The sequence below is a fragment of the Macrotis lagotis genome, chromosome X (assembly GCF_037893015.1).
Source record: "Macrotis lagotis isolate mMagLag1 chromosome X, bilby.v1.9.chrom.fasta, whole genome shotgun sequence".
NCBI lineage: Eukaryota > Metazoa > Chordata > Mammalia > Peramelemorphia > Peramelidae > Macrotis > Macrotis lagotis.
In genome coordinates this window covers 479338824-479350739 of record NC_133666.1, presented here as the reverse complement: position 1 = coordinate 479350739, position 11916 = coordinate 479338824, and positions in this window count along the sequence as shown.

Below are 11916 nucleotides of genomic sequence, written 5' to 3'. Positions count from 1 at the left end.
AATCTTGAAAATAGATCCAGAAAAAATAATTTAAAAATTATTTGGCTACTTGAAAGTCATAACCAGGAAAGGAGTTTAGACTTCATTTTTCAAGAAACAATACAGCTAAATTGTCCTGATATCCTGGAAGCAGAAGGTAAAATAGAAATTGAGGGAATTATCTGTTCACCTCCTGAAAGAGATCCTAAAGACAAACTTCCAGGAATATTATAGCCAAATTCCAAAACTCCCAAGTCAAAGAGAAAATACTAAAAGCTACCCTGAACAAAGAATTCAAGTACAGTGGCTTTATAGTCAGGATTACACAGGATCTGGCAGCATCTACATTAAGGGCTCATAGGGATTGGAATATGATATTCCAGAAGGCAAAAGATCTTGTTTTACAGCCAAGAATGAAGAGCAAAACTGAACATTCTCTTTCAAGGTAAAACATGGACTTTCAATGAAACAAGAGAATTTCAGACTTTCCTATTCAAACAACCAGAGCTCAACAGAAAGTTGGATCTTCAAGTATGGAACTTTGGTGAACCATAGAAAGGATGGATGAGAAGGACTTACTATGAGGAACTTGATGTTAAATTGTTTTTATACCTGCATGTGAAGAAGATATTGATAACTCATATGAATTTTCTCATTTATAAGAGCTGTTAGAAGAAGAATATAAAGACAGGGCACAGGAAGGAGTAAAATATAATTGTATATTATATTCAAAAGATGGAGCCAATTGGTGATAAAGGAAAGTACTGGGAGGAAGAGAAAGGAGAGGAAAAAGGGCTAATATATTTCACATAAGAGTCAAGGAAAAGTTTTTACAATGGAGTACAACAGGCGAAGTGAGGGAGAATGAGTGAGCCTTCCATTCCCATCAGAAATGACTCAGAGAGGAAATAGAACATACATTTAATAGGGTATAGAAATCCATCTTACCCTAGAGAAAAATGAGAAGAAAAGGATGGCATAAGGGGCAATGGGGGGAAAGAGGGGGGGAATAGGTGATAGAAGAGAGGGAAGATTGTGGGAGAGGGTACTCAGATATAGTACAATTTTGGACAAGAACAGGATGAAAGGAGAGAGAGAATAGAATAAATGAGAATGGGGAGGAATAAAGTAGAGGTAAATATATACTGTAATAGCAACTGTGGGATAAATATTGAAGCAACTTCTTTGGTCTGCTAATGATAAGGAAGGCAACTCACCCAAGAAACAGAGCCAGTGGAATCTGAACACAGACTAAAGTACAGTTTCTCACTCACTATTCTTGAGTTTTCTCAACTTCTTGGGGATGGGGAAGGAGGGGTTGATGTTTACTTTTATAATAAGATTATTGCAGTAATATAAAATAAAAAATATATAAATTATGAAACAAAAAATGACTGGTGAAAGCTCCTGCTTCATGTTGTTAGGAAAACAAATAAATATAATATAAATAAAAAATAAAGGAAATCATTAATTACAATTTTTTTCACTATCTATTTTATTTTTATTTTCTTTCAGTCCCTTAAACAAAATTGAAACTTCAGTTTTAGTGGCTGTTCTGGTGCAATTAATACAATTTTAATTCAACTTTCTTTCCTTATAATTAAAGAAGTCCGTGTCGTATTATTGTAACAATTCTCATCCTTGCGATTACTTAGAAATCACAAAGGCCAGATGCAAATTTTTCATTTTAAAAATTATTCAGTAAATAAGATACCTTTTTCCATCTTAAACCAAAAAATTACATTCGATTGCATCAAATTTTTTGTCCTGATGAAATAGCAAGTCTTTCTTTTTTGTTCTGACAATATTTATATTTGAAACATTCTTCCACTTGTCCATTTTGTTAAGAGCTCACTTAAAAATGATACAATTTTTGATAATATGATACTGAACAGTACATCTCATTACCATATGGTTAGACATTTCATCCCATATTTAGAAGCAGATTAATATACTTGCCTAGCTCATAAACCTCACATTAATTGAATTTTGCTTCACATTAATTACAACTTTGGTATCAATTGAATTTGAATTATTTCGGCTTTCATTAATTGTGACCTTTCTAGCTAAACACTAAAATACAAAAAAGTTTACATTTTTATGTCAATTCTCAGATATATTATTCCAGAATTGGTATGGTGGGTAAAAACAACCATGCTGATTGCCTTTGAATTTCAAAAAAATATATACTATGTATAGAATCATATCTTCGTAGTTTACAATCTAAAAAGTATTAAAATTAAGAAGGAACATTGCCCATTCTCTTTCATATATGTGCATTAGAATTGAACAAGAATTTCAAACTGATATTCTATTATACTTGATTCAAAAAAGAATTAAATTTTTCTTTAATCAATCATTTAATAAGCATCTACTGAACTACTATGCTCTAGAGACTGAGCAAAGTAGCAAACCAAAAAATTAAATAGACAAGATGAGATGCCCCTTGTCACCATGGAACATTCTGACTACTGGGTGAAATAACAGGAAGAATTTTTTGAATTAATCATTGGTAAACAGGTCCATAAAACATCAATGAGTCTATTACAATAGTCAAGAAGAAATTTTCATAAGAAATTTAATCCATAAGAATTTTAATTTCATTTCATTTGTAATACTAGTCATAATCACATATTTTATGCTTCCCTCTTACACATATTCTTTTGGTTCTTTTAAAATTGCACAAAATTATTATTAGAACTGTATAAATTTATCTGAAAGTTCATGAAAAAATAGCATTTCAATATGTTCATATCTTTTGCATTGCTTTTTATATGTTATTATATTTAAGGCAACATTTTTTAAAAAAATGATTTGCTCAGTTCCTCAAGGCTCAAAGAAGATACTCTGTTGTTTTCCAAATATAAAAGACTCCTTGATGCAAGCTATAATTAGAGCACTGTCATTCACCTTTCTTCAGAACTACCTTTCACCTATCTCACTTCTCTGTGGCATTGATTTAATTGCAGAGACCTTGCTGAAATACACTGGAGTTGTGCTCCTGAATCAACATCACAAGATGTGAATAATGAGAAACTGCCTAAAAAACAAGTTGATTCCTCTTTCTATTTCTGTCACTTAGCTAGGGGCCTATTATCTACATGATAGAGTATCATTTATTGTTGTGGTACATTTGTGATCACTATGACAATAAAATTAAATAAATAAAAAGGAAATGTTTATTTTCTAAAAAGGCATCAGCATGTTTATGTATAGTAAATGAGACAAATAATTTAAGTTAATTAAAATATAAAACTACTTCATCATTTAAAGTAGCAACTGAAAAACAAAATAAAATAATAAATTAGTCAATATAAAACAAAATATAATGAATAAGTTTAATGACTTTTTTATTAATGAGTCTGCAAATTAAGCATATATCTCCCAATATAATATATTATTTAGTTTATATAGCAGCATAGTAAAAAGCACAGCCATGATAAGAACGATTCATAAGTTTAAAATGCATAACATTTTGCAGTCTAATAGAACTTACTTTTATATAAAATATCATGAATATATTTATTAAAATAATTAAAATGTTTTTTATCATTTTCCATACAGAGTGTCTTGCTAGAAGCTGCTATAATTAGATTCCATCTGTGTGTTTTTCTGTCTTTTCTATAACATTATTTTATTATAGCTTCATCAAATGTTCTTGAATTAAATGTGAACTGTGCTCAATTTCAGTTCTATGGGTAGAAAAATAAAAATTAAAAAATAGTTTTTTTTATTTCCTTTGCATTCAAAAGATTCTATAAAATTATTAAAAAGAAAAAATCAATTTTTATGTATTTTCAAATTTAGAATCATGTATTGCACCTTTCTTTTAAGAAAAAAGATATGAGTGAAGGTGGCAAGTCTATAAATTGGAATTGGGGGGAAAGATTGAATGAGACTTGATTTTCTGATTGTCTGACTCTGTGGTCTAAGAAAAAACTTGAAAATGTTGTTGCTGTGTATTATCTTCCCTGTGTCATGGTGCTGTTGCAAGAGAAGGGCTTTATAATCTGTAGAGCACTAAATTTTATAATGATATTATCCTGTTCTAATAGAATGAAACTGTGGAAACCTTAGTTCATCATCTCACAGTTTCTCGATATACAATTGTACTGCTAAGATTTGAGCTTTCAAAAATTTGTAACATAAGCTTTGGGTGTTTCTGTGTTCATGATCACTTATTGATTATGCTATTGAAAGCATTCTTGATCCAGTCTGAGTTGAATAGCTACTAAAGTCTCTAGACATTCTGTTATTCCTTTGGAAATGATTTCCATTTTACATGGAATCATTTTAGGAAAAAAATAATATATAAGGTGAAAATATTAATGTTTTTAAAATCAATTTAAAGTGTAAATATAACTATGAATGTAATTTGACATGCAATTCAGTTTTCTTCAATAAGAAAGATGTTTATTAAGACAAATACAATAAAATAATAATACACTTTTATAAAATTAAATATTTATAGTTATAAAGTTGAAAAAAATTATCATTTTATGAACTTATTTAGCCTTTGAAATTCCTCAGTTAGGTCCAGTAGTATTCTAGAAGCCAATTTCCTTAGGATTAACTGAAGAAGCCTTTAACTAATAGTATTATAAGACATCACCATCTGAAACAAAGATAAAATCCACTGTAAAAATATTTTTGAAAATGTAATCATGATACAAGCCATTCATTCCTTGGAAGAGCAAGAGATAAGAATGGTTAAGTCTTTAGCAGATGGTTTTGTGGTACAAAATCATAGTACAATTTAGCCTAATAATTACTAAAGGAATTAAACAAAGAATTCTTTATAAAAGTTCTGTCTTCTGTCTTCTTACTTTTATTGTTATTCAATCCTTTACATTATTTCCTTGAATTTCTACTGATAGTTATGGTAGTATGCTATGGGGATACTGGCTGAAAACTTTTTTACCACCACTTGGAGAACTGCCTTTTTTTCCTAATTCTTAAAAAAATTCTTCAATATTTTTGCCTTGACTTATTCATTTCCCTTTCATTTATGATGACAACTATATCTCTTTCTTTAAATCATCTTTAAATCATCATTTTATTGGGAGGGGGGAGAGGATGGGATGGGGAAGAAGCAATGTGCTATCAAATGTTCATACTATTATTCCTTAAGAACTTGTCATTCCCCTACTGATAAATGGTCAAAGGATATGAACAGACAGTTTTCAAATGAAATTAAAGCTATATTATATATATATATATATATATATATATGTATATATAAAATCATATGAAAAAATGCTCCAAATCATTAATTAGAGAAATGCAAATTAAAACAACAATGCAGTATCATCTGAGATTGACCAAGATGAGAAAAAAGGGACAATGATCAGTGTTGCAGAGGTTGTGGGAGGACTGGGGCATTGATGGTGGAGTTTTGAACAGATCCAAATTTTCTGGAGAGCAGTATGGAACATGCCCAAAGAGCAATAGAACTTTTCATACTCTTTCTCCTAGCGATTCCAATTCTAGGTCTATATCCAGAAGAAATTTTTTAAAAAAGGAAAATTCCTACAAAGCAGCTCTTTTTGTAGTTGCAAAGAATGGGAAATTGAGGGGATGCCCATCACCTGGGGAATGGCTAAACAAGTTATGATACATGAATAATATGGCATACTACTATTCTATAAGGAACCATAAATGGTCAGACTCTAGAGAAGCCTAACTTCAGGGATCTGATGCTGAGCTAAGGGAGTAGAACCAAGAACATCAATGGGAACATTGTGAGATAAAAAAATCTTGATGGATGCAGCCAGCTCCTCTTCAGCACTCCAGAGAGCTAGGAGAACTGTATTAGACTAGCTAGGGAATATGTTATTCCCAACCAGAGGAAGATAAAGAAAACAAAACCAAAAGAAAAACAGAAAAATCCATTCAGAATCTGATGATAATTTTCTCTTATGCATCTCTTTTACTTAATCTTAATTCCTAACTAACACTGAACATTACTAATTTGTAAGCATGTTTATCAAAATCTGTAAGTACAATCCTAACCTGACTGTTCCCTGCTGTGGGGAGGTGGGGAGGAAAGGAGGGTGGAAAGAAATTTTGTTGCTTAAAAATATACATGTGCATATGGATGAAAATAAATAAATAAATTTTAGAAAGACCTTGTCATTAGGATAGTCATATATTGGTATATTGTCAGGTAAGAAAAGCAATATTTTCATTCTTTTTTTTTAACTAATCATGTTTATTTTTGGCAAGATTCAAAAATTAGCTTCTTTTCATATTAACATCTATTTTTAACAATCTAAGTATTCTGGGAAAAGGAAAAAAAGTTACTTCCTATGGATGGGAATAGTATTGTTTATAACTGGTCTATTAGAGTTATCCTAGCTCTCTGAAATACTGAATGAAGTTGTATCCATCAAGATTGATCATCTCAAAATATTGTTAATGTGTACAATGTTCTCTTGGTTCTACTCCTTTTGCTCAACATCAGATACCATAATTAATTCCATGCTTCTCTAGAGTTCTACCATTTATGGTTTCTTATAGAACAACTGTATTCTATAATATTCATAAACGATAACTTGTTTACCATTCCCCATTTGAGGTATCCCCTCGATTTCCAAATCTTTGCCAGTACTAAAAGAGTTGCTATGAATATTTTGTAACATGTGAAACTGATTCCAGTTTAATGATTTTTTTTCCTGGATATAGGTCTAGTATTAGAATTTCTCTGTCAAAGGGTATGATCAGTTTTATTGATCCTTGGACATAGTTCCATATTGCTTTCCAGAATAGTTGGATCAGTTCACAACTCCACCAAAAGAGGATTAATGTCCCAATCCTCCCATAACCTCTCCAACATTAATCATTTTCCATTTTTCTCATTTTAGCCAATCTGATAGATGCATTTCTCTATTCAATAATGATTTAGAGTAATTGTATATATTATATATAGTTTTAATTTCTCCATTTGAAAATTGTCTATTCATAAGCTTAGACCATTTATCAATTAGGGAATTATTTGCAACCTTATAAATTTGATGCAATTTTCTATATATCTTAGAAATGACATCTTTATCAGAACTCCTAGTAGTGAAGATTGCTTCCCAGATTAAGAAAAGAATTATTAATATGAAAATGAATTTTTGTATTCTTACTTAATAGAGCATAAAATTTGAGCAACAGAATTTTAGAAAAAATGTGTAATTTAATATCCCCATAACAATTTTAATAATAAAATTATATTCCATTAGTCAAGTGACATAAAAATACTGTGCATGTGGATTGTACATTTTTATGCTCTATATGTGAATACATTTACAAATATATATATATATATATATATATACGATAAAACATGCTTATAATGCAAAAATCACAATTGCTTATATTACATGAATAAATATTCTGATTATAATACACGCTTTTCCCTTCTTTTTATATAATCAGCAATCAGCTAAGTCTACAAAAACTATTAATAAATGTTGGATTATTTCTTAATTGATAGCATACTTAATTAAATGCTAACTTAAAAGTCAAGAAAAACAGAGTTCAACTTCAACCTCTGATCAGTAAAGGCTATATGATACTAAGAAAATACTTAATCTCTTATTTCTCTAAGAAAACACTCCAATAATTTCATTTGTAGAAAAGATAGTGATCTGCATTAAGTGAATTTACTTTTTTAAAAAAGTTTTATGGACAAGAAAATAATATATACATTCCTATGCATAAAAAGCATTAAATGCATTAGAAAGTATCAATTAAAAAGTAATGATATAAATATAGCATATTTTTAGAATTTGTTATGGGGAAACTTTTGGAGGCATTATCAGAATAAACTAAGTCTCCAGTTTGCTTTCTTAAAGTAACATTTATCCCCCTATGTAAGCCCTAAATTTGTACTTATTTATTCAAGGTTACAAGAAATACTACTGAAAAGTAGAATTTCAATGCATCATTCTTTTCCTGTAGAATTAGATTTCTTTCCTTTTGATCTCTTTTTTAGACAATACAATGGACAACATTATACATCTAAATGTGGACATTAATATATATACATATATATGTATATGTATATATATGTATATATACATATATACATATATACATATATATATATATATATATATATACATATATACATATATATATATATATATATATATATATATATATGTAATGAGGAAAAGCTCTTACCAGTTCATCAGGAAGGGCAAAATATTCTTTGAAATGATAAAAAAAACATTACTAAAGATAAAATAAGTACAAAGCTTAAGCGACAAAAGGGAATTTTAACTTGTGGCAATAGATTGGAAGGTGGAAAAATGTGTGCCATTATCCCATCTGAGCATAGAGCATACATGGATTCATTCATATATGCCTACACATATAATCTATCTACACATGTGTCTGCCTGTGTGTATGAATTGTCTATATGCCACATTTGTATTTCAGAAAAGACAGAAGCATCAACTGAGTTATTCGTTATGAGAAAAGAACAGCCCTATATACACATTTAAACAGGGATTTGATCTCATATATGCTATGTGGAGAAAATTAAATACAGGCCATAAGAAAACATAATTGATTGTGATTAGTGATGCACTGCTGGGGACATATTGTGATTTTCTGGGAACTACTAGGAAAAGTCTTTCTAGAAATTGAATTAAGCAACATGATTTAAAGTTTCCTGATACTTAAGGAATCTTGTGACCAATATCCCTTTGTGGTAATTCATAACATTTTTTCAGTCAACAAGTCTTTTAAGTATTTATTCTCTGTCAGAAAGTACTTTAAATATCAGGAACAGAGAAAAACTCACAGTCTAATGGGTTAGACAACATGTAAACATTTTTACAATACAGAGATATTAAAGATAAAATAGAGAATATCAATAGGAAAATTAAGAAAGCCTGGGAATGGAGTCTTGTAGTAAAATAGATAGATTTGAACGGAGACTTAAAGGAAGACAGAGAAAACAAGACGCAAGGAAAAAAATATAATTCTTGGCATGCATCAGTGGTTTTCTGTGCAAAAAAGTAATTATAAAATTATTACAAATTATAATCATTGCATAACTTCAATGGAATAGAGCAATAGTATGTCCAGTAAACTAAAAAGAAAGGTTAACACTGTATAAAAATGGATGAAGATGCTTTTGGTAGACATTTTAAATTAGGGTATAGGACAAAAACCTTTAGAGATCCTTCAGGAACTTCACAGAGTTATAAAAGTGATGAAAGCAGTTATAATAGACTTGATAATATAAAGCAAGCAAAATGGGTTTTTGTTTGAACTTATTAAATGGCTAAGATAGAAGAATACAATGAAAAGGTCATTCAAGATTGTCTTCTGCATTAAATCAGTCAATAATATCTCTTCAAATGAACATGAAAGAAATGACTGAGATACATGAATTGTTTGTAGAAATAGAAAAATTTATCTTGCTGGTCATAGTCAGTCAAATCTACCAGAGGTTATTCAAAATTAATTCACCATTTGTTCCATATCGATTAGTAAGGAAATAGTTTATAATTATTGCAGTTTATAATTATTGATACAAATGCTTATCACTTACTAAAAGTATGGCAAGAAAAAATTTGTTAACTAGGATTTTATGTCAGAAACTCATTATTTTTCATGATGAAACTAATGATATATTCCCCATTTTACAATAACTCACTTCAAAATATCATAAAGAAGTCAACTTGCAAACTACATTACAAGATAACATTATCACTGTCCAATTTGTTAACCAACCATCAAATGCTCATAATTCAACCAAATTATACAGAATAAAGAACTTAAAAAAACTGAGAAAATGAGAAAATAAACATTTAAAAATTCCTTTGAATAGGATAAATCCATGAATATTTTTTTATTTTTTTGTCTTTTCTCAAAGAAGACCACAACACCAGGGAGGTGATACCATGACAAGCATATTAATTGGATTTCAGTGAAGGCATTCTGGGCTAAGTCACAAGTCTCACTTTCTCTTCCAGAGTCAACTGAATTCAGTGGTCAGATATGACACAGGATGACTAAAGATTACCCTGGATGCAAGGCAATGAGGGTTAAGTGACTAGCAAATATCAGTTGTTTGAGACTGGATTTAATTTCCTATCCTTCTGACTGTAGACCAGTGATCTATCCTTTACACCACCTAGCAACTTCTAAAAGATAATGACATAAGGGAGGTGATGCTAGTCATACACTTGAATTGGATTTGAGTGAGGGGGCTACTGTACTAAGTCACCAGTCTGACCTTCCCCACCAGAGCCATCTAGATCCAGTTGTCACATATAGATCAGCATGACAGGAGATGGTCCTGAGTGTGAGGCAATCAGAGTTAAGTGACTTTCCCAAGTCTATACAACTAGTAAGTGTCTGAGACTGGATTTGAACTAAAGTATTTCTGACTCTGTATCAGTGCTTTATCCACTGGGCCATCTTAGTGCCTGAGACCTAACCTCTGAAGGGAGCTGGGCAGTGACATCTCTCAACCAAAGAATTGACACCAGAAGGAAGTTTTCAGGGTACCACTTGTAGTACCTTTTGTTCTCCCCACTTGTTGCATCTTGTTAAGATTCATACCTTTCTCTTGGATGTATCTACTTCTGTACTTAGGCAGATAATATTTTCAGTGAGCTTGCAAAGGATAATCTAAAATATTAATAGTTTTATGCAACTATAAAAGCATCTATTTTCTTCTACATGTACAATAATACATAGATATTGGAAACAAAAGAATAGGATAGAAATAGGCTAAAAGTATGTCTATTTCTACCTGAATGTCATCAATAAATATGAGATGAGGAGGAGGATGAAGGTGATGATGATGATGATGATGATGAAAGTGATGATAATAATGATGACAACTAGTGATTATGGTAGGGATGAGGATACACTTGATGATGATGATGATGCCTATTACATTAAAATACAATATTTCTTCCCTTGAAGATTAGAAGAAAAGGGAGAAAAAGTAAAATAAGGAATTTTAGACATATTGAGGTGCATTGCATTTTTGTGTGATTTCACAGTATTATGCTGGCTGTGAAGTTCTGACAAAGACCAAGAAGTGCTGTTGACTTTGACTTTGCTTATTTTCTCATTTGCCCTGTTTTTTTAAAGTTCTTTATTCACTACAATTTGGTTGAACTATGAGAATTTGGAGGTTACTAACATCAATTTAAAATATTATTCAATAAGCTATTTTCATTTTTGTACAAATGACTGTGGGGAACAAATTGGACAGTGATAATTATATCTTCAAATGTAGTTTGTAAGTTGAATTCTTTTTGAATGGCTATTAAATGGTTACCAATGACTATTCTTTTTTTAGTGTACATGGTGCTGCATAGGGTTACAATCTGATTATCTCACCAACTATTGTAATGATCAGAATTGGATATTTTCCATCCAACTCATATTCTCTCATTTAATAATCTCCTTAAACTAATTTAAAAATCTTATCTAAGTAATTTTAATCTGGTTCCTTCTTTTCTTCTCAATAATTTTCTCCCAATTTTCCTCTCAACAAATAAAAGCATTCCAAAACTGTGTCAAAATATATTGATGATTTTGCTAGTGCCTTTCTTTCTGAAAATCAATATTTAAATTGCTGAATAAATATTTTTATCTTGCCTTTTCCAACCTCCACAGTTTTTCCAAAGTTAAAAGTAGAATGGATCTTTTCTGACCAAATAATTGTTAGTTGGAAAAATAACAAGTGCTATTAAGTTATATTACTTGACATTTGGTTGACAGTTACCAGAATACTGAATGTTTCATTGGGGACAATAGTGACAAGTTTATTAAGCCAGTTCCTTAAAATGTACCATCAAGGCATTTAATGTAGAATTGAAGAGAGGGATTAGAGACCATTTATCCATTTTTATATACCAATCACTTTGTTTATGATTTCTTAAAAAAATAGAAGAGGTTTCAATTTTATTACTT